This window comes from Pithys albifrons, chromosome 16, assembly GCF_047495875.1.
Source record: "Pithys albifrons albifrons isolate INPA30051 chromosome 16, PitAlb_v1, whole genome shotgun sequence".
Lineage (NCBI taxonomy): Eukaryota > Metazoa > Chordata > Aves > Passeriformes > Thamnophilidae > Pithys > Pithys albifrons.
The window spans coordinates 4079867-4103425 of record NC_092473.1 but is presented as its reverse complement, the minus strand read 5'-3'; the positions used below and the strand labels follow the sequence as shown (position 1 = coordinate 4103425).

The window sequence follows — 23559 nt, the reverse complement described above, 5'->3', positions numbered from 1 at the left end:
TGCCCGTGTTCAGCTGGTGCCCAAACCAGTGTAGATGCAGGGAAAGGGTCCCTCCTGTGCCCGTGTTCAGCTGGTGTCCAAACCAGTGTAGATGCAGGGAAGGGGACCCTCCTGTGTTCCCCCAGCTCTGTGCCCGTGTCCAGCTGGTGCCCAAACCCCTGCAGATGCCACCACTGAGTACAGCAGAGCCCAAGAAACCTGTACCCACACCATCCCAGCTTTTCCTCTGCCTCCTCCCATCACTCCACCCCTCTTGCACACTCACTGAAGGAGAAGGCAGCTCTAAAGTTAATTTGAAGGCACAAGTGTCGTTTATTAATTTGCCACTTCCCCCCCTCTTTTCTCTTGACAATTAGCTGTGACACACACCCTGAATTTTAATACCAAATTACAAGAGCACCACGTAAGTGACACACTCTGAAACTCAGCCTTTCTCTTTTCTTTGAGGTAAAATTAAGCTAATCTGCTCTGACAGAAGAGGGCTCTTTGCAAGCAGCTACTGAGGCTCCCAAATATGAAGCAGTAACCCAAATGTCAATTACTTTCCCAACAGCAGACAAATTGCTGGCACACTAATGCAATTTAAGGACAATAATTAGATAACAGGACTACAGAGTGTACCAGGTGACAGAGTTTCTGAGATAATAGAATCTAGTGTCCTACTTCTTAAATATTAACATCATTCCATCTCAGTCAATCGGTTTATGGTAATTTTAAAAGGGCAAAGCAAATTCTTTTTATTGCTAATAATATTGTGCTTCTCCAGCATTAGCTTTGAAGGTTAGCAATTTACAGGGTCAAACCTTAATTCTATTATTTCCATTTTATTTACTTTTCTTTTTTAAGCTCTCCCCTTTGAAGTCTTTTCCTATTATAGAGATTTTAAGGCACTTGATTAAAATAATGAAAGCCTTGAAGGGGGAGTTCGCTGTGCTCAGTACAAAGGAGCCACTTTCATCACAACACACAGAATCTGTTTATTACGCCCCTTTAGAAATTCCCAAACTTTTTCTATAATCACATTCTACTATAATCTCATTCTACTCTAAGTGATTTGGTTAACTGTATGTTAGATAATCCAAGATGCCCTGGGAATGCATGAGGAAAGCCCTGGGGAAACACAGACCTCTGTACCTGGAATATTATGAATATCACACTGGATACTATTCAGAGGCATTCGAGTTGTTCTCTCAGGCTCTGCCCACCCCATCCTGGATCTCAGCACCTCCTCAGGGGTGGCTCAGGTGCCCCTCCTGGCACTAAAGAATTCCAGGGTTGTGGAGTGGAAGCCTCTCACACCACAGTCACAAGGCACAGAATAGATGAGACATTAGGGAAAGCAGAGAAAAGAAAGAGTCTGTAAAAATAAACTACAGAAGACACTAAGAAATGGGCAGTGCTATGTGGAGAATACCTAGAGCTGATACACATTTATAGCCCAGGCTTGTGTAATTCTAAACCTACTGCTTTTAGTAGTGAAGTGACAAAAAGGAGAAAGAAGGAGAAGGGACAACAGGAAAGGATGAAAAAAAGTTACCAGGACAGCAATTAGAAAAGGGACAACTTACTATAAAGCATAACAATGAGCAATATGTGGTATTAACACAGTGTATAATTTGATTTAAGAATTGATATAATTCCTTTAAATAGCCAACCCCAAGTATCTACAGGAAAAAACCCAGCAATCAATACCATTCCCTTAGATATCTTTCCATTAAGTGAACCCAACAGACAACCTTTCCATGAGCCTTTTCAGTTCCATACATTTTAAGACTGATAATCATTATTCATTCCTCTGAGCACAAGGGCTTTCTTATTTCTTATGGATTGAATAAAAAACTTTTTTGGACAATGAAAAATTCTGTCTTTATTCTTCTTCCTACCCCTTTTCACACAACCCCTACTCTGTGGCCAAGGATAATGAGAGTCGAATATAAATGAAATAAAGGGACTTCCATATACCTCTATAAAGAAAAATAAAGTCTTTTTTTTTTTTTTTTTTGCAATCCAACATCTCATTTCAAAAAGGAAATAGCTTCAAGACTTGCATGACTTTAAAAGTGTATGTCTGGTTCTGTAATGCCAGTCTAAGAAAATCCCACTCTTTAAATAAAACAGTTCTAGGTTACATTGTTTTCACTGCCTTACCCCATGAGCTCTTTTGTTTCAGTTATTTCATAAATAACTCTTTTTCTCATTAAATACTCCTGTTTTGCCTCCCTAAAATGTAACATTTTCTTCATTCTGTATTTCTAGAAGCATAAATCACTGTAGCCTATTTCTAGAGGTCTGTGTAGCTCTACATGCTATAAATACTCCTAAGTCCTCCCTAACTATTCAGTTCTGAAATAATAAAGAGTCTTTGGAAATAATAAAAGAGGTATCTTCAGACAGGAGAGTTACATCAAGGATTTAAATTGGGCTTACATTTGTGCACATATTCTCTCATTTTAGTCTTTCCCTTAAGATAATTAAAACAATCTTGCCAAAGCCCATCCTGAATGGTACAGAACACAGCCGAGGGAACAGATAAATGAGCTGGAATACCAGTTGTTATTTTACAATAAAGGCAAATCAAGTCAAATCTGATGTACCCTGCTGGGTGTTTCAGTTCCTCTGACACACTGCAATTGGGATTTACATCTTCTCTGCTCAGGCAAGTAGGTTAGATTGCTTTTACTGTGGCATTTGTTAGTTCTGCATGGCATTTCTTCCCATGAACACTGAGTGTTCACTGCTCTCATTTCTTTGTTCTCCATCCCCATTTCTCTTGTACTTCACAGGATCACAGAACGGGTGAGCTTGAAAGGGACCTCTGGAGATCACAGTCCATCCCCCTGCTCAGGGCAGGGTCAGCCAGAGCAGATCTAAACAAACCAAGCAAGCTTTGAAGATGAAACTCAAAAAAAAAAGATTCTGAGTAGAAAAGAAATCAAGTGAGCAAAGAGCAGCTCAGGGTGCCATGGGTGAGGATGGCACTGACGGAGTTGGTGGGTGCAGGACTGAAATGCCTCCCTTCCCTCTCTACAGCTCTTGATGGCATAGAAATGCTGTTGCTTGTAGCTGGCAGGAAACCCTGCAGCCATCTGAGCTGTTATTCAAACATTAGCTGTCAGTGTCTCCTCCAGACAGCAAAAAGAAAAAAGAAAGAAGGAAAAAAGGGCAGATAGTGAAGTGAAAATCAAGGTAGCTCAGTAATTGAGCAGAGAAAGCAGCAGCAGCACTAACAGGGAAAATGGAGATATTTAGGCAAAACTTTTCATGAATTCCATAAGGTTGTTTGGAGGAACCACCCAGGCACATGTCACCAGGAAAATACATCTCAAGGCAGAAAGGCATAAGCAGCAGTTTCTCCAGTGGAGCAGGAAACAACTTACGTGGCTTTCGGGAGCGCAGCACGACTGGAGGAGGAACCAGAAGGAAAAGGGAGGGCAGGACTCTGAAAATCTATGGCAGAGAAAAGAGGGAGAGACTATAATGGATGGTGTAAGGTGAGGTGATAAAAGGGAGAGTGCAGAGGAGAACAAGACAGCACAGTGGGAAAACAAAACAGGGAGCAGGGTTTACACATGAATCTGAGGCCAGAATTTATGGAATTATTGTCATAGGATGAAAAAGGGGATGGCACAAACAAATAAGGAGAAAAGCCAGTGACTCCAAACACAGAAGAAGGCAACAGCTGCTCTCCTGTTTCACCAAGTTGGATCATTTACCACATCCATATTTCAAATAGTAATTAATTAAGTTGTACTGGAGCCAACAACAGCAGGGACTCTTTATTAATGAATGCATAGATCAGATAAACAACTGCCCTGAAGATAAATTTTACCAGCAAACTTTAGCATTACCATTTCCTCTAAGAATAAAAGTATGTCTGCAGATTTTTAAAGGTATGAAGAGTAAAAATCCAGAAATTATTTTCATCAGCAATCAAAAGATTTGTTATATGACCACAACTGAATAATTAAAAAAAACTATGAAGTTTTGCAATACTTAGATAGATAACATAGATAATATTTTAGCATTTCGTAAGAAAGAATTAAACCAAACCACTCACCAAAAAGCACCACTGCCCCAGACCCAAACGAATCCAAAGAGATGTATTTTTCTACACCAAGCTGTAGTAAATTGGAGCACTTTTCTGAGAATAATCAGAACATACTGGCTGCTGTTCAATATGCAAACAAGTCTAATTACTCCCTCTGGCTTGTACCAAAACTGTTTGATTTCTCTCTGAGATCACTTTTCCTATTTTATGATGGACTCTGCAGTCCTGAGTTTACATGTTTTGCTGATCCATTTCAAAGTTCCAAATAAATCCAAGAAATGCACCCCCAGACCTACCTTGCAGGAGATGGGATAAGCAACCTTTCATGGAAAGAGTCTTCTCAGCTTGAATCCACCCAGCTGGAGCCTCCCCCTGTTCAGTGTACGTGGGCACTACTCACTCTGCTGGGCAATAGTTACTCCCTATTTTTGGACTTAGGTTCTACTTTCTTGCTCAGAAAGCTCAATTTAGCTGGAGGCTGTTATTCCATTCCTTTATTAAGCATCCTTCAACACCTTCAGCATCCAAAAATGTATTCATCATAAGGACAGAGTTTGGATACCAAACTGGGCTTACAGTTTCTCTCCAAGTTCTGATCCTGAGTGCTGGCAAATAAGTCACCCATAAAGCTCAAACAAAAGGTCGTATTTTTCAGCTGGAAGGCGGGAGGGAGGGATGGAAGGCGGGAGGGAGGGATGGAAGGCGGGAGGGAGGGATGGAAGGCGGGAGGGAGGGATGGAAGGCGGGAGGGAGGGATGGAAGGCGGGAGGGAGGGATGGAAGGCGGGAGAGAGGGATGGAAGGCGGGAGAGAGGGATGGAAGGCGGGAGAGAGGGATGGAAGGCGGGAGAGAGGGATGGAAGGCGGGAGAGAGGGATGGAAGGCGGGAGAGAGGGATGGAAGGCGGGAGAGAGGGATGGAAGGCGGGAGAGAGGGATGGAAGGCGGGAGAGAGGGATGGAAGGCGGGAGAGAGGGATGGAAGGAGCTAACTCCTAATTGCTTAGTCACCATTGCTCAGTGCCCAACCACCCAGAACAGAAGCAAGAAGTTCAGGAGAACCACACCTGTCTTCCTAAACAAGTATGTTTCAGATTTTGGAGCTAATAAAAAAAGACAAACAAGTCACTTGGCAGATCAAAGTAGGAGTCAAATGGTGAAGTCATTCAACGGAGAGACTGTGGAGAACCAGAAGTTCCACTTTCCCACCCACTTCGGAGTGAACAGGGCACACTAGGGCAGAAATAACAATTTCTGCCTTGCCCTTAGCTTGGCATGAAAATAACCCAAAAAATCTGCAAACGAGGTTTCATAGACCACAACGGGCTGTACTTCTTTCATTTCTGTTCTGTGTAGCTTTCAAAGTAAGACTTATGTTTTCTTTTAGCAACACATTTGTCTGCATTATTCTTTCCCAGTATCAACCTGTATTTATTAATTGTCAATATACTACAAATTGTCACAGAGAGTATAAAGTAAAATCTGATGAGTCAAAATCCACCTGATTCCTGGTGCCTTGCCTTCTGCCTCTGCTACATTGTATTTTGTTTTAGTTTCAGAGAAGTAGAAACAATTTATTGTTATGCTTTCTTTTGCCTTGCTGAGTGTCTTTTAGAGTATTTTATGAATCCAGAGTAATGGAATCTGTTTTCAGTGGGATGTAAACAAACTGTTGTTACATCTAAGTTGTGTGTGTGTTATATTATAGTTTCAATTTTTTCTGTATTAATATATTATAGTTTTCTTTTTTTAATTTTCTCTTTTCTGTATAAATATATATAGTTAGTTTAAACCTAGTTTGAGGTTTGTTTATTTTTTTTTTCCCTTTCTCCCTTTTCTCAGCTGGGAAAGGGAAGGAGACTGATTCTGAACTGGGCAGTTGGCATTTTGCCAGCTCAACAAGACAACCGTTCATCAAGATTTGTGTTTTCTCCAGCCCGAGATGCTCCACCCGAGCTCCCAGTCAGCACATCAGTAATTCCAGAGCCCTGCCCTGCCCCAGAGGCGAAGCAGCTTTGATTCCTCTCACAGGCAGAGAACTGTGACACTGCAATCAAGTGATCTGCCTGAGGAAAGCAGGGACGCTGCTGGGAGAGATTAGATTGAAATCTAAAATCCTTGACACCTCGCTAAGTACTCCTGACAACACTGGAGAGTGCTGGATCTTTACACCTTTCTGTAAAAACACCTCAATATAATCAATATGGATTTATACATTGCAATGAAATGGATATGAATTTGTATTTTTCTAGGTTACCTCTACTATTGACTACTTGTCCCTGTATTTCTAAAGCTGAACACAGCATGAAAGTATTTTATTAAATACTGTGTAGTTATTTTTATCCTGAGACTGCCCAATAACACCCACCAGTATCAAACTCTTAGTGCCAATCATCACACAAAAAATGGGAATTCCAGCACTCTTGACACAAGTATTTATAGCAAACCTTGTGAGAGAACTACTAGTTGTGATAAATAAGTGATCAATATAAAATTTCCTTGTTAAATTGAGTTGATGGTTTGATATAAAGTTTTTGTGTTAGTTTTAACAAAGCAAAGTTTGTCATGTCATTGCAATTAAAGCTCCGCCGCTTTTAAGAAACTTTCAAGGCCTGAACCAAGAACCAAGTACTTCTTTAAAGGTATTTTGTGTATGCTAAAAATTGTTAACTGTGTAACCACAAAGCCAAACCCCAAGGCTTGGAATATTTCCCCAGATGTGTCTTGTGATGATTTCATCTTGGTCTTATATAGAATCCTTATACCTTATGATTTCTATTAGGGGGTGGAGAGTTTCCATGTAAGATTACAATTAATAAGAAGACGTAAACTGTACATGCCTGAAATTATTTTGGGACCACCATAAGATCACCTAAAAAGAAGGAGGACATCGATCACAAGACAGATGAAGCCGAGAAATAGATGAAAACAGAAAAACCCAGATTAAAAAGAGGAACTGGCCACCGGCTTGTTGTTTCCACAACATCAATCACGAGCATCGATCACCAGCCAAAGTTAAGAAGAACTGGCTAAAAAAAGGGACTATTATAATCTATAAAAACCAGGCCTGTGAGCTGTGGTCTCTGCGAGCTAGCTGGGAGCACTGGGCTCCTAAGCTGGTCACCCAGGGCATTTCCCAGCATGTCCTGTTTGCTTATTTGTCTAGTAGTTGCTGCGGTGAATTATTTGTCTATTGTTGCTGCAATAAATTACTAAAAATTAAGTTTTGACTGTTGGCCTCAATAATTTGGTCAATTTTACCTGTAACACTAGGTGCACTCATCCTTCCTTTGACATTTTGGAATATGAGATTAGAAATCTCTCCAATTGTTTTCTTATGAGACACAGCATTGGTCAGGTGGCAATAAAAAGAGAAGTCTGTGCACCCTCTTCAGTCAGATGCAGAACTGTCAGAATAGTGTCCCATTTTCAGAATGTCCTGGCCCCCTAGATGGAGTTCTGTCATTTCCTCATCTTCACCACCCAGAAATCCTACAGGAAACATCACAGCTAAAGGACCACACAGCAGAGCTTTAGGAAACTGCCCTGCAAAGAAGAGCTATAATGACCAGTCAGTAACTGGGATATGTCGCTGTGTCCTTTAACAAGGAAGCAAAGCCAGATGGGGATGCTGGATTTACTTTCACTTACTTTGGCATTCTCTGCATAATTCTTCTACAAATTCCCTCCTCAATATTCTCAGACTGTTTTGCATAGGCAAGGACATGCTGGCACACAACACATTAATCTTCATAGACCTGTTCCTTGTGCAGTGCCAATAGACACAATATCCCATAATGATAAAAGTTATCATTTCCCTGCTCCTAATTTATATCAGGCAATGGAAAAAGTCAAAGGTACTGGTGAAAAGAGTTTGTGTCACTACAAATTACACTGGAAAGATTTTCCTTCCTCCCAAAAGCATTTTACCATAAAGGTTGAAAAATGTGGAATAATAATAATAATAATTTCTGCCATTCAAAATACCCAGACCTGGACTGGCAAGTAAATCAGAAATATAAGAACAGCCAGTGTCAAATGACACCCACAACATTTTAATGGCAAAGTTTAGCTCTCAACTTCTCTATCAGCTTTCAATGCATTACTTCCTGACAGTAAAAAACTGTCCACTGTGACTAAACTGCATAAAGGCATTTTAAAAATACAATATTTATATAACTCCATCTATATAAATAGTTAATATCCATATTAAAAAAATAATTAATTCACCCAACAGTCTTAGTAACATTAAGCAAGAGATTCCACTGTAAATATCTGATGCTAAGAGAAAGTTCACCCTTTTACATTTTAAGATAAAATGTTTTGAAACAAAGATTTTTTGATGGCTTCACTTACACTCTAAAGCAGAAAAAAGCTGAAGTACAAGTCAATAGAGTCAAATGTACTCTTAAAAAGTTTTAAAAAATTAATTTTGATGCTGAATATTTTTCTTAGTGCAATTTTGGATGTTGGCATTTACACACAGCATATAACATTTACCCATAGCATATAACAGGGTTATAAATAGTCTTTGCTGATGTCACCTGAAGACCATCCCCACATCCACATGCAAGGCTCCTTTCCAATTATAAAACTTTGATATAAATCATCAATTAATTCATTTTTTTCCTCTAAACTTTATCCCCTATCACTGGCTTAAAAGCAAATAGTCCTTTAAAACAAGGTAGTATGTGCATTGTTAATACTTTTTGCTCAGAGGCTCAGCCACGTGTAAAATGGGTGTATGTTCCTGTAATTGGCTACAGTATTTTGCTCCATGGTTAAATGCATGATTTCCTCTAATAGAATGCCAGTGTGGTCTACATCACATTTTCTACTTCATAAAGATCCAATGAGCTGTGACCACAGGCTCCCAAACTTAATGGAAAGTTCACTCAGTGACTTCCGAGTTTAAATGGTCCCTTTCTACCCTGAATCAATAGATTTCAAACACATTCATGGAGCTCTTCACCAAAAGGTTTAATCCTGAGTGACTCAAAAAGTAGATCTAACTCAGATTTATCACTCTTGGAGCTCACCAACCTAAAGGTCTTCCATGTCTACAATATCCCAAGGAAGCTGAAGTGATGAGAAGACACCTCCTTGAAGCAAATCACACACCTGCTTCTGTATCCAGGTACCTTTGGACCAGCAGCTTTGGGGGATGTTGGAAGGAATCATGACAGAGCTATGAAGTTTTCCTAAATAGTCTTTTACTGCTCAAAATTGCTTTGTCCCCAGGGTGTACACCAATGTCTGAACAAGGGAGTAAATCCACTTAATGTATATATATATATACATAAATAAAGAGGCAAAATCACCTGCATAAAACTCTAGCTGAGGATTTCTATAAAGAGTTATGTGTCCTCATATTAAACAAATGCAAAAATTCAGAACACCACCTGAATAAAGGAGATGGGATTAGCTGCCTAATTTTTATTTGGCTTGCTGATTTTATTGTATTTTTCTGTGGTTACCTCAATCTAGAAAATGAGACTAAATAAAATCAAGGACCTGTGTACCTAAAGATTCCCATTATCTACCAAGTCTTGAAATATTTCATATGGAGATATAAATCTTATCAGCATTTTTAATTGCTTCAGAAATCTTTCAAACTTGATCACAGGCTTGGAACATGAGAACATAAATCTGGAGGCTGTGTGTGAGTCATGAAAATAAGGAAAACCATGTGTGGTGGGACTGACAGATGAACAGGGATTCTCCAGGCACTTCAAAAACATTTAAGCAGCAACTCATGAGCACATACAAATAAATTTTGCTAGGAGATAAATTGAGATTGGAGAGTTAAAGAACTTCCAAGAATCAAGCCAAATGTTCTGTACACACAGAAGTTCTTTACAATCAGCAGGAGCGTGGAAACTTTTGATGGTCCTCTCCAGGACTGAGACTTGGGCCATTTTGTCCTTGTCATCGAGATAAAGTAGAAGCAAGAGAGAATTCAAACAGTAACAACCCAGAGTGGATGCCACCTGAGGGCAAGACCAGGAGGTTTGTCTTCTGAGTAAGGGGAAGAACACTGTTGGTGCTCTTTATGGAGCAAGCTTAAGCTTAAAGGAATTGCAGGCCCTCTTATAAAAGAGCATAATTTTATGAGAAATCGACTTTTTCGAAGCACAGAACCTAAAATGGGAACTGAAAGCAGCAGCCTAAATGCAAAATGGGAACCACAGGAAAATCGATGATTCCAATTTGTAAAGAAAGCACAAATCAAATATTGTTAATATGATATACAGGCACAATATAAACTATTTATATTACACACATTAAAAATAAATTGCTTGAATAAATTCTGTTATTATGAGAAATGCTGCAACCAACCTGCTGACGTTTCAGGAAGGTGAAAATAACACCACTGCCATTCTTGGTACTATTTGCTGTTTCCTACTGATTTCCCAGGATCATCTATTTTCACTTCAAGCAGCTGCTTAAATCCCTTTTTTTGCATCACCACATCTAGTTTCATTTCACATTCGTTGTATAACTCAGCCATGCACTCTACTACTTACACTATTACTGTAATCCTCATTTCACTGCAAACAAGAAGAAGAGACAATGCTCTCCCATTCTCAATTTAGGAAGGTGTTGAAGGTTTCGATTTGGGGACGAAAATATCGTTGGTTGCTGAATTGTTCTCTCAAAGTGAGTAAAAGAACCCTTTGAGGAAAAAAAGAAGAATCCCTGACACTGCACAACAGAAAGGGAATATGTTCCCACATAAAATAAGGTCAAATTCAGCTCCCAGGATGAGAGAAGTGTTGTACTGGCAGAGGAATCCAACCTGTTACCAGCACTTCTTCTCACCCTGGGCTTTCACACGCTCCAAATCATCACCTGCACGAACAGACTGAGAAATTCAAGCCCATATGCCTTCCCTCAGCCTCTCTTTGCAGTCAGTCTGCATAAGAACCCCTCAGCATTATTGTGCAATAACACTCCAGATTAATGTAAAAAGAAGGGGTTTTTTTTTTGTTCATTCTCTGATCAGTCCTAACACACACACACTTCTTGCCTCTGTCCAACAGCTGAAAGACCATTTAATTTAATAGCTTTGGAGAGCATATATAGAATGAACTGTAACTGAGGGCACTGCATAAACATCTACATCATGGAAATTATCATTGCAAATGTATCTTTCTCACAATCTCAAAATAGTAAATAGATGGCCATGGGTTTGCCAAAAAATAATTTTTTTTCCCCCCCCAGGCAATGTTTCTCCCAACAGGGTCTGAAGAGTAAGAACAACATGGAAAACAGAATGAAAAAGCTTGAGCAGCTGCTGTCCATATATTTTTTCTTGTTAACAGATGACCAGGAAATACAGTTTTTTATGGTTGTTCTTAAGGAAAATGTCCCTCAACTTTTGCCATCCAAGATTAATCACAGCAGGGCTACATTCTTAATATAACAGTACTTATAAAAACTTTACTTCAGGTTATTAATTCCGCTTATCAAAATTGCCTCATCTGCTCAAACACTTTATGTTTTATTTTGTGGAATCATTAAAAATGCATCACAAATTGAAAAGTAAATAATCCAGCTGCCACTGGAACAGTCAGCCTGGAGCTTTATACTGAATGTGAAGGAAGCAGCTAGGGTAAACAAATAATAAAACTGACTCTCACTTGCAACACTGGCAACTTTTATTGCTTTTTCTACAACTTTCAGGTAGTGAAATGGCTCAACAGTTCAGCCTCCCTAATAAAATAACTACACAGATCTGTATGTGTGTCTGTAAACCCTTTCAGGACAAAGAGAACTGCAGAATGGTTGAAGTCAGAAGGACAGATCCCTGGAGGTATTTTAGCTCTAACTGGAGCTCTTGCTCAAGGTGGACCTCCTTTCAACATGACCCAAGTTTTCTCATGGACATTCCTTCAAGGACAGAAGGCTCACCATTTCTCTGGCACCACTGTGAAGGTATTCCAGGTATTCCTCCTCCTTGCTCCCCTACTTCCAATGAGCAGCTCCTCTGGTGCCAACTGCAGCCACTGCTTCTTGTTCTTGTGCTGTGCCCCTCTGAGAAGACCTTCACTCCTGTTCCTGCCTTGCCTCTCATGCCTTCAGAGGTGTCTGACAGCAGAGCTCAGCATTATCTGCTGGGACATGACACGCTCCAGCCTTCGCTCAAACCCTTTCTTTTTCTGTTCACGATGCTTCAAGAGTGTCCAAAAGGAGAAAAAATGAAGCCTTCCTTAAGTCCTACAAAATATTCATTATTTAAGTGTAAATGTCAGTTGAGTGGGAGCAGGTGGGATCAGCTTCCAGTGATCAGCAACATCAGGATCTCCACAATAAAGAACAGGAGTAGTCCTACCAAGGACAGCAACACCTGTGTGCTCCTGACTCAAGAGCAAGCGGGAAAATCTTGGAAAACTGTCATTGGTAGTTGTTCATTCCACAAGAATTAGGAGAATTACTGCTCATAAAACTCACAGTTTAACAAACTGAATCCATACAATGAACACAACAGTCTGATCATCCATTTCCTCTCCTGTTTAAGCAGCACATACCAAAGGGCTCACATTTCTGCACACAAGAGAGGGAGGGGAAAGGAAAATTCATCAGGCAAATTCATTTGCCTCAAACCAACTTCAATCCCATGTCCCAGAACCAAGGAAAATTATTAAGTTTTCTCTTGTTTGTTTATTAATGCAATTTATTAGGAATACAGAGTATTACACAGGTAGTGCTTCAGCCACGTTTCACCTGTTGCAGATTTGCTGAAAAGAAGCACAGACAGACCCCTCTGCTTGGTTCCCTTCTCAGGCAGGTTCCCTCCTTTCAGCCTTATGCATAAGAACATGTTTAACAGTCCCACCTTAATTACCACAACCCACCAGGGAGGACGAGTGGCTAAAGGACAAAGCAGCCACTGGGAAGGACATTTCTAATCTTACCAGAGGTTCCTTTGGAAGAAGAAATACAACTTGTCCCTCCACCCCAGAGTCATTAGTCAGATATAAACAGCTCTTGGCCTTGACACGGTTCTAAGCTGTGTTATCACAGCCCACACTCCTGCTGTATGGGGGTTATCAGAAGACGGATGAGGGCCCTCTACCAATTCCACCTAATGGGCTCGGACACCTTTCCAGAGCATGGGAAAGGTATCTCCACGTGCACAGGGAGTGATTCACTGCACCAGCCTTGTGTGTGAGAAAGGAATTTTAAAAGAACTTTTTTTAACAAATAAATCTAATTCTCCTTATACAACTTTGTCATCCTCTGATAAGGACCCAGAGCAGTAAAGCTTTTTTTCTTCTTCCTTTTTTTGCCCATTATTTTTAAATAAATAAATGCAAGACCACAGTTTCCAGTTATAATTCATTTTTAAAGCTGTATTTTGAGGGAAAGGGTTTTCTTGTTCTAGTCCATTTGTTTTCAGCTTTTACAGAATATTTTAAAATGTATAAAAACTACTTGGCAATATTGCAGATATTTTTAGTTATTATTCCAAATTATTATTATCTACAATCATTTATTAATAACTGTAATACCTATCAAACACTTCAGAATTTACATTTTACATATTTATTGCTGTCTTTTATATTTTCATTTGAAGCATTTAAACTGAATCTTATGCTGCATAAAACTAATTTTTCATTAACCTCAATTTCTGTATTAATTTGTATTTTATATTTAAGCTATTATCTTTTAGCCCTAAAGTATGAACTCACAAGCAATTATTTTTCCAGTTGTAACTGTCTACAACCACTCAAGACTGCCTTTATTTTTACAACATTAATAAAGGGACAAGTATCTAGAAAGAGACATGATTTACATTTGTTAAATCCTCATGAGATACAAAGTAGCTTAGTCACCTCTGTGATGGTTTAAAGGTAAACCAGCAGGACAAACAAACCCAACAGGAGAAAGATTGTAAGTCAGAGTTACAATTTAATAAAAGTATTACAATAAATGCAAGAGCACAAAGAGAAATTTGGTTTAACCCCCAAACCCAGCAGTGTAACCCACCCCCTGGGGCACAAACACAGTGGGGTTTGGTGGCCCCTGTGCTGAGCCCCACGTGGTTCCTCCGAGTCCAAAGGAAAAGGAAGGGAAAAAACCTGTTGGTGCAGATGATGTCACAGTCTGGTGAAGAGTGGAGGGCTCCTCCTGTTGAGGTTCTGCTCCTCCTCTGAATCTGACAAGTGGTCCCAGAAGTCCCCAAACCGCAAGATTCTCTCCCCTCAGGTTCAGGTGGGAGCGCCCAGTCCCTCCCCCAGGGCAGGGAGTTCCACACTGGGGGATATGACTCTGGGAGTCAGGGGGGGATTTTGAAATCGTTGCTGAGCCCTCAGGCGGGTGTGAAGGTGCCAAGGACTCCTTGGAGGGGAGTTCTCCCAGCTCCTCTGCCAGGCTTCTTTCCCAGCCAGCTCCCAGCCTGAAGGCTCAGCTGTGCCCTGGGCAGCTGCTGCCAATGGGCTGTTGGGAACAGTTCCTGGGAAATGGCATAGAGAGTTCAAAATACACAGCTTTGGTCACACCCACACAGTGATAAACTGGTCCCAGCTTGCTGAACTAGGACAACTTCAAACCTACTGGTTACTAGTAAAGGAGTAAATGGAATTTTAGCACAAGAAATGTCAATGTATACAAATATCAATGTATAGAAATTATATTTCAGCTATATCTTCCTTTCACTGCTTGCAAACTATCACTATGAAAAAACTAAAAGTAAAAATACCAGAATATTTGTTCCCCAATCCTTCCCCTTCAGCTGCAATTCTCTTGCAGGAAAACTCCAGCTTCCAATCTTTTCCCCACTTGCTCACACCAGATCCATCCCACTGCCCTCCCCCTTGGGGGACCCCAGGGCTCCAGAGCCAGCAGCAACCCACCTGCCATCTGCCCACACTGCTTGGGGTCTCAGCACTCCAGAGGAGGAGACAAGCTGTGAATTCAATTAGAAATATGAGGCACCTCCAGACTCCCACAAATCCTCTGCAGGCCCTGGAGAATCTATGAAGAGTCTTTAAGGGAAAACATGGCACTCCACGTCCCGCCAATGTTTGCTGTCACTTGCCCACAGTCGACACACAAGCCTTGTCTTGTTCATTCTGCTGTCCCATTACGAGCAATTAAATCTGAGACTTAAGATAATGACAAGGAAAATGAAGGGGAGTCAGCTGATTAAGAAGCTGACACCTATTAGAAAATTCCAGCTTTAGTCATCAGCATATGTCAGGTTCCAAGTACAAACCCTGGTACTGCTGATGGATGTCTCTATTGCTAGAGAGCAAAACCAAAAGCCCTGTTGAAACAAGTATTGTACATTATCCTGACAAAGCCAAAAGTCCAGCCAGGAAAAGGGAAGTAACAAAATGGAAATCACAGGCAAGCAGGACACACAGGTAACTCTTGAGGGAGGGAAATTTTTGAACTGATGTTACCTGGAATGAAAACAAGTCCTACTCATACTTTTCTGTCTGTATTTCCAGTCGGTTACCTAAACATAAATGTCTGGTGCCACTTGTGCCACTGGGATGCCCAGCCTGCACTCCAGCAGCACAAACCTCCTGGCAATCCAAGGGCACAGGGGCCAGAGCCAAGCAGAGGCACCCCCTGCAGCCACCAGGGGTATGGAATCACCAAGGGACATGCTCTGCATGGCTCACAAGCCATACAGACAGAATTCCACTCCTGGATTTTGGGCTCTGCTGTTTCTTCAGACATAACTCCTCAGTGAGTTTTACCCGAGGAAGTGGCTCACTTCTCACACGACATTAAAGATGCTGCAATGTGGAAAACATTTTCAATACAAAGCTACACAAACAATTATTTTCCAGCTGTTATTTTTCTCTATCCAGATTTGCATAGATTGTAATTATTTCAAATATCAACTCTGCTGATATTTTAGCTACTAAAAAGCAATCAGCAAGTTTTTTTGCTCTTCTTTCTTCTGCCAAGTCATTCTTTGGCAAAGAAATTTGAGAAATGTCCTACTGAAATAAGTAAAACCAAGACACTGCTAAGATTTCCCAGCACTCCACCTGTACCTTCGCCATACCATTTACAAAAATACATTTTCCTTACTAATAAAAGTAGAAGACAGAGACTCACAAGATACATAACTTGCACCTTGGCACATAATGACTATTCTGTTCCTTACACAAAGCTCATCATTAACCTCCTGGTTATTTCATGATAGGACAACTATGGGAACATAATTAGCTCTCTAATAAAGCACTTCCACTACATCCAAAGTCCAAAATTCCACAGCTATCTAGCTGAGGACTAATAAAGCAAAAATAAAAATACAAATACAAACATAAAGGACTAATAAAAAGCAAAACCAGACAATAAAAAGCAGCTAACATAGACTAATATTTGACTATATTTACAACGTGGGGCAAAGCTGGTATATTTTTAAAAGTGTTAAATTTAATCCTTCAAAAAACATTTTTTTTCTCAAAACATAATACTCAAGAAATGAAAAATACTTTCTGAAATGTTCCACCAATTTGACTTCCGTGCAAATTTTCATTTGCAATCTGCAAATACTTTATGTTTTAACTGAAGAGTCAAAAAATATTTATTCCTGGTTTTATTCCCCAGAATTTATAATAAACCACAACCTGACAATCTGGATAAAAAACCCCAAGCAAACCCAAAGAGAAACCCACCCCTTAACAGAGATGAAACTTGTAGAACACACCAGATTTTGCTGAAAAGGGAAGCTGCAATTGCCTAATATACCTGGAATTATGATCCACATAAATCCATATGCATTACAATTCATTATTAATTTTAATAGAATCATAGAATGGATTGGGTTGGAAAAGACCTCCCAGATCATCGAGTCCAACCCTTGGTCCAACTCCAGTCCCTTTACCAGATCATGGCACTCAGTGCCACGGCCAAGCTCACTTTAAAAACCTCCAGGGATGGGGAATCCACCCCCTCTCTGGGCAGCCCATTCCAATGCCTGAGCACTCTCTCTGCAAAGAAGTTTTTTCTGCTCTCCAACTTCAATTTCCCCTGGCAGAGCTTGAGCCCATCGTGCCCCCTTGTCCTATTGCTGAGTGCCTGGGAGAAGAGACCAACCCCCACCTGGCCAGAACTTCCCTTCAGGCAGTTCCAGACAGTGCTGAGGTCACCTCTGAGCCTCCTCTTCTCCAGGCTGAACACCCCCAGCTCCCTCAGCCTCTCCCCACAGCACTTGTGCTCCAGTCCCTTCTCCAGCCTCGTTGCTCTTCTCTGGCCCCGCTCCAGCCCCTCAGTGTCCCTCCTGAACTGAGGGGCCCAGAACTGAACACAACACTCAAGGTGTGGCCTCACCAATGCAGAGTACAGGGGAAGGATACTTTTATTACAGAATACTTTGCTACTGTTTAATACCAAGACTAGAACTAAATTATGATTTTTCTCTTGTTATGCACAAACTTTGTTTCCTAAACAGTATTTTCTATTTCACATCCAAAAAATTTACATATTTTTGACATTTCCCTTTTTTGGGCTGGAGTTTAGGTATGAAACCTAACTTAAATAAGTTTCAGAAAATGTGAGTAACTTCCCAAACTTTAATTCCTGGTGGCACTAAAAGGACCAAAGAGAAGCTTTTAACAACTAGACAAAGCAACATTTCCTTCTCACTGTCATATAAATTATAAAGCAAGCTGCCAAGAAAGCCCTCAGACAGACACTCTGGATCTGGGGAGTATTTTCTGCCTCTGCAGAACTAAAGCACAAAGGCTGAACTAACTGTGAGTCAGTGAACACAGTGTAATGGAGATCTCCCAAAGCGTGGCAACAAATCCACAAGGGTAATTTAAGAAGCACTTGAGGAACATGTCTTTTAAACTTCTAAATAAAGATATTCAGAGGCTCATGTAATTGCCTGGAATTGCTGGAGTCGGTTCAGAAAACAAATTCTGTCCAAGGATTTCCTCACAGTGAAGGGTGACCTTAGAGACTAACAGGGAGAGACAGCAAGTCCATCAGATCAAAGTGACCAAATCCACCATCAGCTTGACATTCAGGTACGAGGGGAGAAAGGTGTCAGAAAATTAGCCAGCCTTTAACTGGGCAAAGACTAATACCCAAAAAGAGGAAAGAAGTGCAAGGGAATTGGATATCAATCTATTAGTGGCAGCTCTGAAATGGCTTGTAAAGAGGATAGATGGAGCAAGCAAAACACAAGCTTGAGGAACCTGTCCAGTAAGTCACTGAGAAAAGCAAGCCCTGAACACAAATAAGCCTCAGGAGACAAGTTCATTACGATTCTAATCCACAGAAGGGGAGGCTGGACATCACAAAGCCAGTTTCTCCCTGAAGCTTTCAGTTTTTGCAGCAGTAGACAACACATGTAAGGTGGAAAGTCTCATCCACTGCAGTGCCAACTGTTCTGAAGAGTATTCTGCATGACACCTCTGCTCCCAGCCCCATGCAGCATCAAATCCTCCCTGCAACTTCCAAATGCACAAGGAGTGCAATGCAGGCAGCTTTGGAAGAACAAGCCAGAGTAAGTTCTGGCCTCCATGACAGGGCATCTCTTTAAAGTGACACAATAAGACCATAAAGGGACATTAGAAGGCAGGCACTTAACTGAGACTCAGGGTAATATTCTCCACTGGGAGTATTAGCACTTAATTGGGAACAAACTAACTGACTGACTTAATTCTGATATATTGCACCATCTGTAGAGCACAGGTTATAATTGATAGGCCAGCTGGATGTGGAACAAGGTACAGCATGTGAAATGCTGTGTTTCTCACTCATTATTACTTTGCTAAACTATTGAAGTTTAAATTGTCCTTTCTGTTAAGTGGGCATTGCTTTGGACTTATTCCTTGTTAATTAACGTGTTATGAAATAGGTCATAGCGTTCAGTGCATGCCAAGACTGTTACTTTGAAAATCTCCTTGTTATCTCTCTCCACTATAAAATTGTCTTAACAGTGCCCACGAAAGGGGTCATGGAGTTGCTCATGACCATGATCTTCTGCAAACACATGACTGAGTTAAAGGGATTTCTCAATTCTTATACCAGCTTTGACAAACTATAAAACAAACTTTCATTCATTTTTCAGCCTTACTAGAGAACCTCAAATCTGGGAGCAGGAAGGTGAAAATTAGTGGGTTTGGGATCAGTGAAGTCCTTTCTTGTCTTTATGCTGCTGCTGAGGTAATTTGATTTGAGAATTATAAACTTTCAGCTGGCTTCTGCCAAAATCTGGGCAACTTTGCCAGCTTTTAAAGTGTATTTTAAGTGTATTTTACAACACATTTCTAGAGCTGCTCAAGAGTGCCTGGACCTTAAAACAGCTTTTCTCCTATTTAGTAGAACAAAACCCAAAGGGGTTAATCTCAAAGTCCTGATGGCAACAGCAGATGTGGAATAGCACATTTGAGTGTCTTTGCTTTCAACAGTAGGCAACTACTCTCACCAAGGAATTTACCTGTTCAACCTGTAAGACAAAGGAAAATATTCTTAATATGACCCAACTACCTTAGTATGAAATGAAGTTATTGTAACAGATGGTTTTACTGATGGATTCCATGATTTATATGTATTTGCATTAATGTAATAGAGCAAAGAGGACAGTTAAAGAGAAACTGAAATTCTGATGCATAGAAAAATCATCAAGAAATGGTTAATTGTAAGGAGATGTCTCCTCTGGTGATAAGTTAAGATCTAAAATGTCCATTCACATTTTTATTTGGATTTCAGAACAAGCTGAACTGACAGTATGTGCCCCAAGCCATGGCAGCCCCAGAGGCAGCAATTTCCATCATTGTCTCTCATTCAAAATCCCCACGTAAGGAGCTGCTGTCGTTCCTTGAGCTCATACTGCAAACCAAGCAGCATGACAGATGTTAATTAATAGAAATAAATACAGCACAAGTGTTGGAACAACGAAACTCATGCTCTGCCATCCAACAAAAAGCCAACAGCTCACTTTCCATGTTGATTTTTGCTGTTCCCCCAACAGACATAACTGACTTGTCTGCATTCCAAAATGTTATTGATTACAACATTATATTGTTCCTGTCATGCAACCCAACGCATGTGAAAGTTACCTGGTCTCTGAAAGAATTACATTTGAATTAAAATTTTTTTTCCAGAAGAACAGGAACACAGAACAGTTGTTTTCAAAAGCAACTCAGGAACGTGTTTATCTCATAAATGTTTCTTTGGCATTTCAAACATTTCTTAGGGGAAACAAAAATCACCTGAACCACACCACAAAAGGTCACTACAGATAGATCAGTGCCAGAAGAGCAGCCATTAAGCTCCAAATGGCCTGAATTCTTCCACTTTTCAGTGGCAAATTTTGGTCCAACATCAATTAAATCTATTTTACAAGTCATTGCTTCATGTCCTGCATATAACAGAAAGTCTCTACACATCAAAACAGGCACAAGAACACCCGGTCAGAGGAATCTACACTTGAACTTTAAATATATACTGTGACTTAACAAGTCACAGCAGCAACAGAAACAGGGAGAACCTGAAATTAAAATCATAAACCAACTGACAAGCAGGAATATGATTTCAAAGATGAAGGATAAGAATACACCATATGCGAATCCAATTTTTATTCTAATGTAATAAATTCACACATTTTAACTGCCTACTTCAGTAAAAGCACAATGAGGCAAAGAACAAAAACATATCAGACAGAATTTACTCTTGTTCTTACATTTTCAGACTTAATTAGAAATATTTTGGGGCACATACATAACATTTGCTACAAAAGTTTAATAAGAAAATACGTTCTGATAAATCTTTACAAAGATGAAAACAAAACTCTTTATACTTTAAAAATGCATTTGATATGAGCCCAAATGTATCATTCATTCCAAATATTAAAATGTAATAATTAGCAAAGATCATGACACAAAGTAGAAGAAGGGAGCTGACTTTTAGCCATGGGGAACACAGAAACATATTCAGGAATCTTGAAAGGTGAAGCCACAGCAGGCTGCAATTCTAGCTGCCATTAAGGACATGATGCCATTCTCTGCAATTTCTGTTAACAGTAGGTGTAAAAATAGGTAGTTTAATACTAAAAAACTGGACACTAATGTAAATATTTTAATGTCTAACTTCCAAGAACTGTTTACTGACAATTAAAATTAGTATCTGTATGGTTCATTGAAGTGTTTTCCTCTCTCGGGAGTTCCAAGTACTAATAATTCATGGTAAAAGAAAAATCTTTTTACAATCCCTAAATAAAAGAAATAAAATTAAAAAAAAAATCTGGTACAAAGTACCCAAAGCTGTTCTCCAAACCTACAAAATACATAATACCCAAACTTTCCAGCAAAAGCTTCTCACCAGCAGTGAGTGTTCTATGATAACTAATACTGAAATTAAAGCACATACAACCACTAATGCAGATGAAGTTCTTTGGGATACTCAGCAAGAAATCCTAAGGAAACCTTCAATTTGGAAGTGTTTGCCTCACTGATGCCATTTTAGATCTCCGTGCTGGCTTATATCTCTAAGGATATTAGGACAGATATTTACAGCCAAGGGTCCATGACAAGACTACAGGGAGTCTTCCTAAACCCAGCTCCCAGGATGAGCTGGGAGGCAGCACCCAACACCCCAAGGAGAACCAAAGGATCCCATTTCCAGCTCAGCTTCTTTTTCCTAGAGCCAGCACATCTCCTGCAAGCTGAGCCCTATTGCTGTGAGACAAAAGAGCTCCAGTAATGCACAAAACTCAGTGAGCCTGAATCCACAAGACAGCATTTCATTCCACCTCACCTCACCTCATTGTGCCACAGCTCTGTTTCCTCCTCGTCCCTTAAGGAACTCACAGGACATCCCGTTTCTACAGGTTTTCAAGTGACATCTGTTCCCTCCTGCTCTCACAGGCTGGGGGGACAAATTTAACATCTCCATGTGTGGGTCAGGACCTCTCAGACATGTCAGATTCAGATGGTACCAAGCCCAGTCCCTGCAGAGCACTGAACCAGCCCAACCTCAGTGCCCAGAGCCTGTGATGCACAGCCCTGCCCGAGGCCAGGCAGCAGCCACGGCTTCCCTGCCAGCTTTAATAAAACAGCTTTTTGTGCAAAATACATCAAAATCAAGAAAGCAAGATCAGGAGGGTTCATTTTTCAAGGCTGATCAGACTGGGGAACTACTGGGTGCCTGTTCTGGATTAAGGGAGGGATGATCAAGAAGGGGAACGACAGAACAGCCGAAGGGGAAAAAAGCAAATGAAGGGCAGTTCTGGGGGGGGGAAGGTGAGGAATAGGACAAAACAGAACAGGCCAGACCCAGCTGAGCAACATTTTTTATTTTAAGAGCCCCTTGGCTATGCCTTGGCTCAGTTTTATCTGCAGAATATATCATTTCTCACAAATTTTCCTGCAGTAGCCTTTTGATGAGGTAGCACAGTAATAAATGGGGAGATAATTTGAAGTGTTGAACTTTTATTGCCAGTGAGGAATAAAAGGATTTTCAGCTCCCTGGCTGAGTCTGCAGTACTGACAGCTGGAGCAGGGAGGGAGAGCTCCCCCATATTAAAGTACTCACAAAAGGAGAATAAGTATGGATTTCTCATAAAAATAACTTCAGTGATAAAACACAGCAGCACTGAGCACTCGTAAGAATTAAACCATGATTACCAACTGAGTTTATTAAGTTGGCCTGCCATTCTCAAACAAATGAAAAAGTGGGGACATGCACACACACAGGTATTTCACAAGCACTGGGAAGGAGTTCACTGGTGCTTTTTGCATCCCTGGACAATGTAAATGCTCACCACAGAGACCTAAAGGAGCAGTTTGTAGGGGAGAACCAGCAGTGCTCCCCAAGCCACTGCTCACTGCAGAGAACAGTCCCCACCCCGCTGGGTGTGAAGGCTCACCCAGCTCACATTCATCCATTTTTATCCACATATTTGTGAAAATAACATCAGAGAATGCAAAGAACAAAGGATTTTAGGGAAGAAAGTCTCCTTTAATAACAGCACACTTTGAGCAGTACAGCTGCTTTACCTGAGCTTTCAATCTGCTCCCTATCGCACCACCTTAAGTACGAGATCTAATTAATAATGACATAATGATATATGGTGACATCAAAGGATGGCTTATGATTTACATAACATGTGTCCATTCCCCTCTAAATTAACAAAGCCCATTCCTAGTACACTATTCTGTCACGACATATCTACCTGTGTGGTTACAACACACACAATGAATTTGGAATGTTGACTTGAATTACTGAAATGTAACTGAAAAGTAACTCATTGATACTGAGAAGGCAAACAAACTGTTAACACTAATTCTTCCGAGCACTTTTACAGGGATAGCAGCATGGGAGGATAAGAATATATATAAATATATAGATATTCATACACAATAAATAACCTGTGGACACAGATACAGGTTAAAACTGTAATACAGAATTCTTAAAAATAATAAATAACAAATATAAGCATGATAAGGAAGTTAAGCCTTAGGAAACTCATTTTGCCCCTTTCAAAAGAAAAAAAAAGGAAGTAAATAGGCTGTAATTCATCCTTAACATGTGGT

At 40.3% G+C, this 23559-nt stretch overlaps 1 protein-coding gene across 4 annotated transcripts in view; it reads right to left on the bottom strand.

Moving 5' to 3' along the window:
* RBFOX1 (RNA binding fox-1 homolog 1) overlaps positions 1 to 23559 on the bottom strand; it is a 795203-nt gene that overhangs the window by 704119 nt on the left and 67525 nt on the right. Inside the window, exon 1 of one of the 4 annotated variants that reach the window (XM_071570955.1) lies at positions 3378 to 3443. The exons of the other annotated variants lie outside the window; for them this stretch is intronic. The gene's annotated coding sequence lies outside the window, so the exon portion shown is untranslated. Of the gene's footprint in view, positions 1 to 3377; positions 3444 to 23559 lie in introns of those variants that run through there. 4 annotated transcript variants of the gene reach the window in all.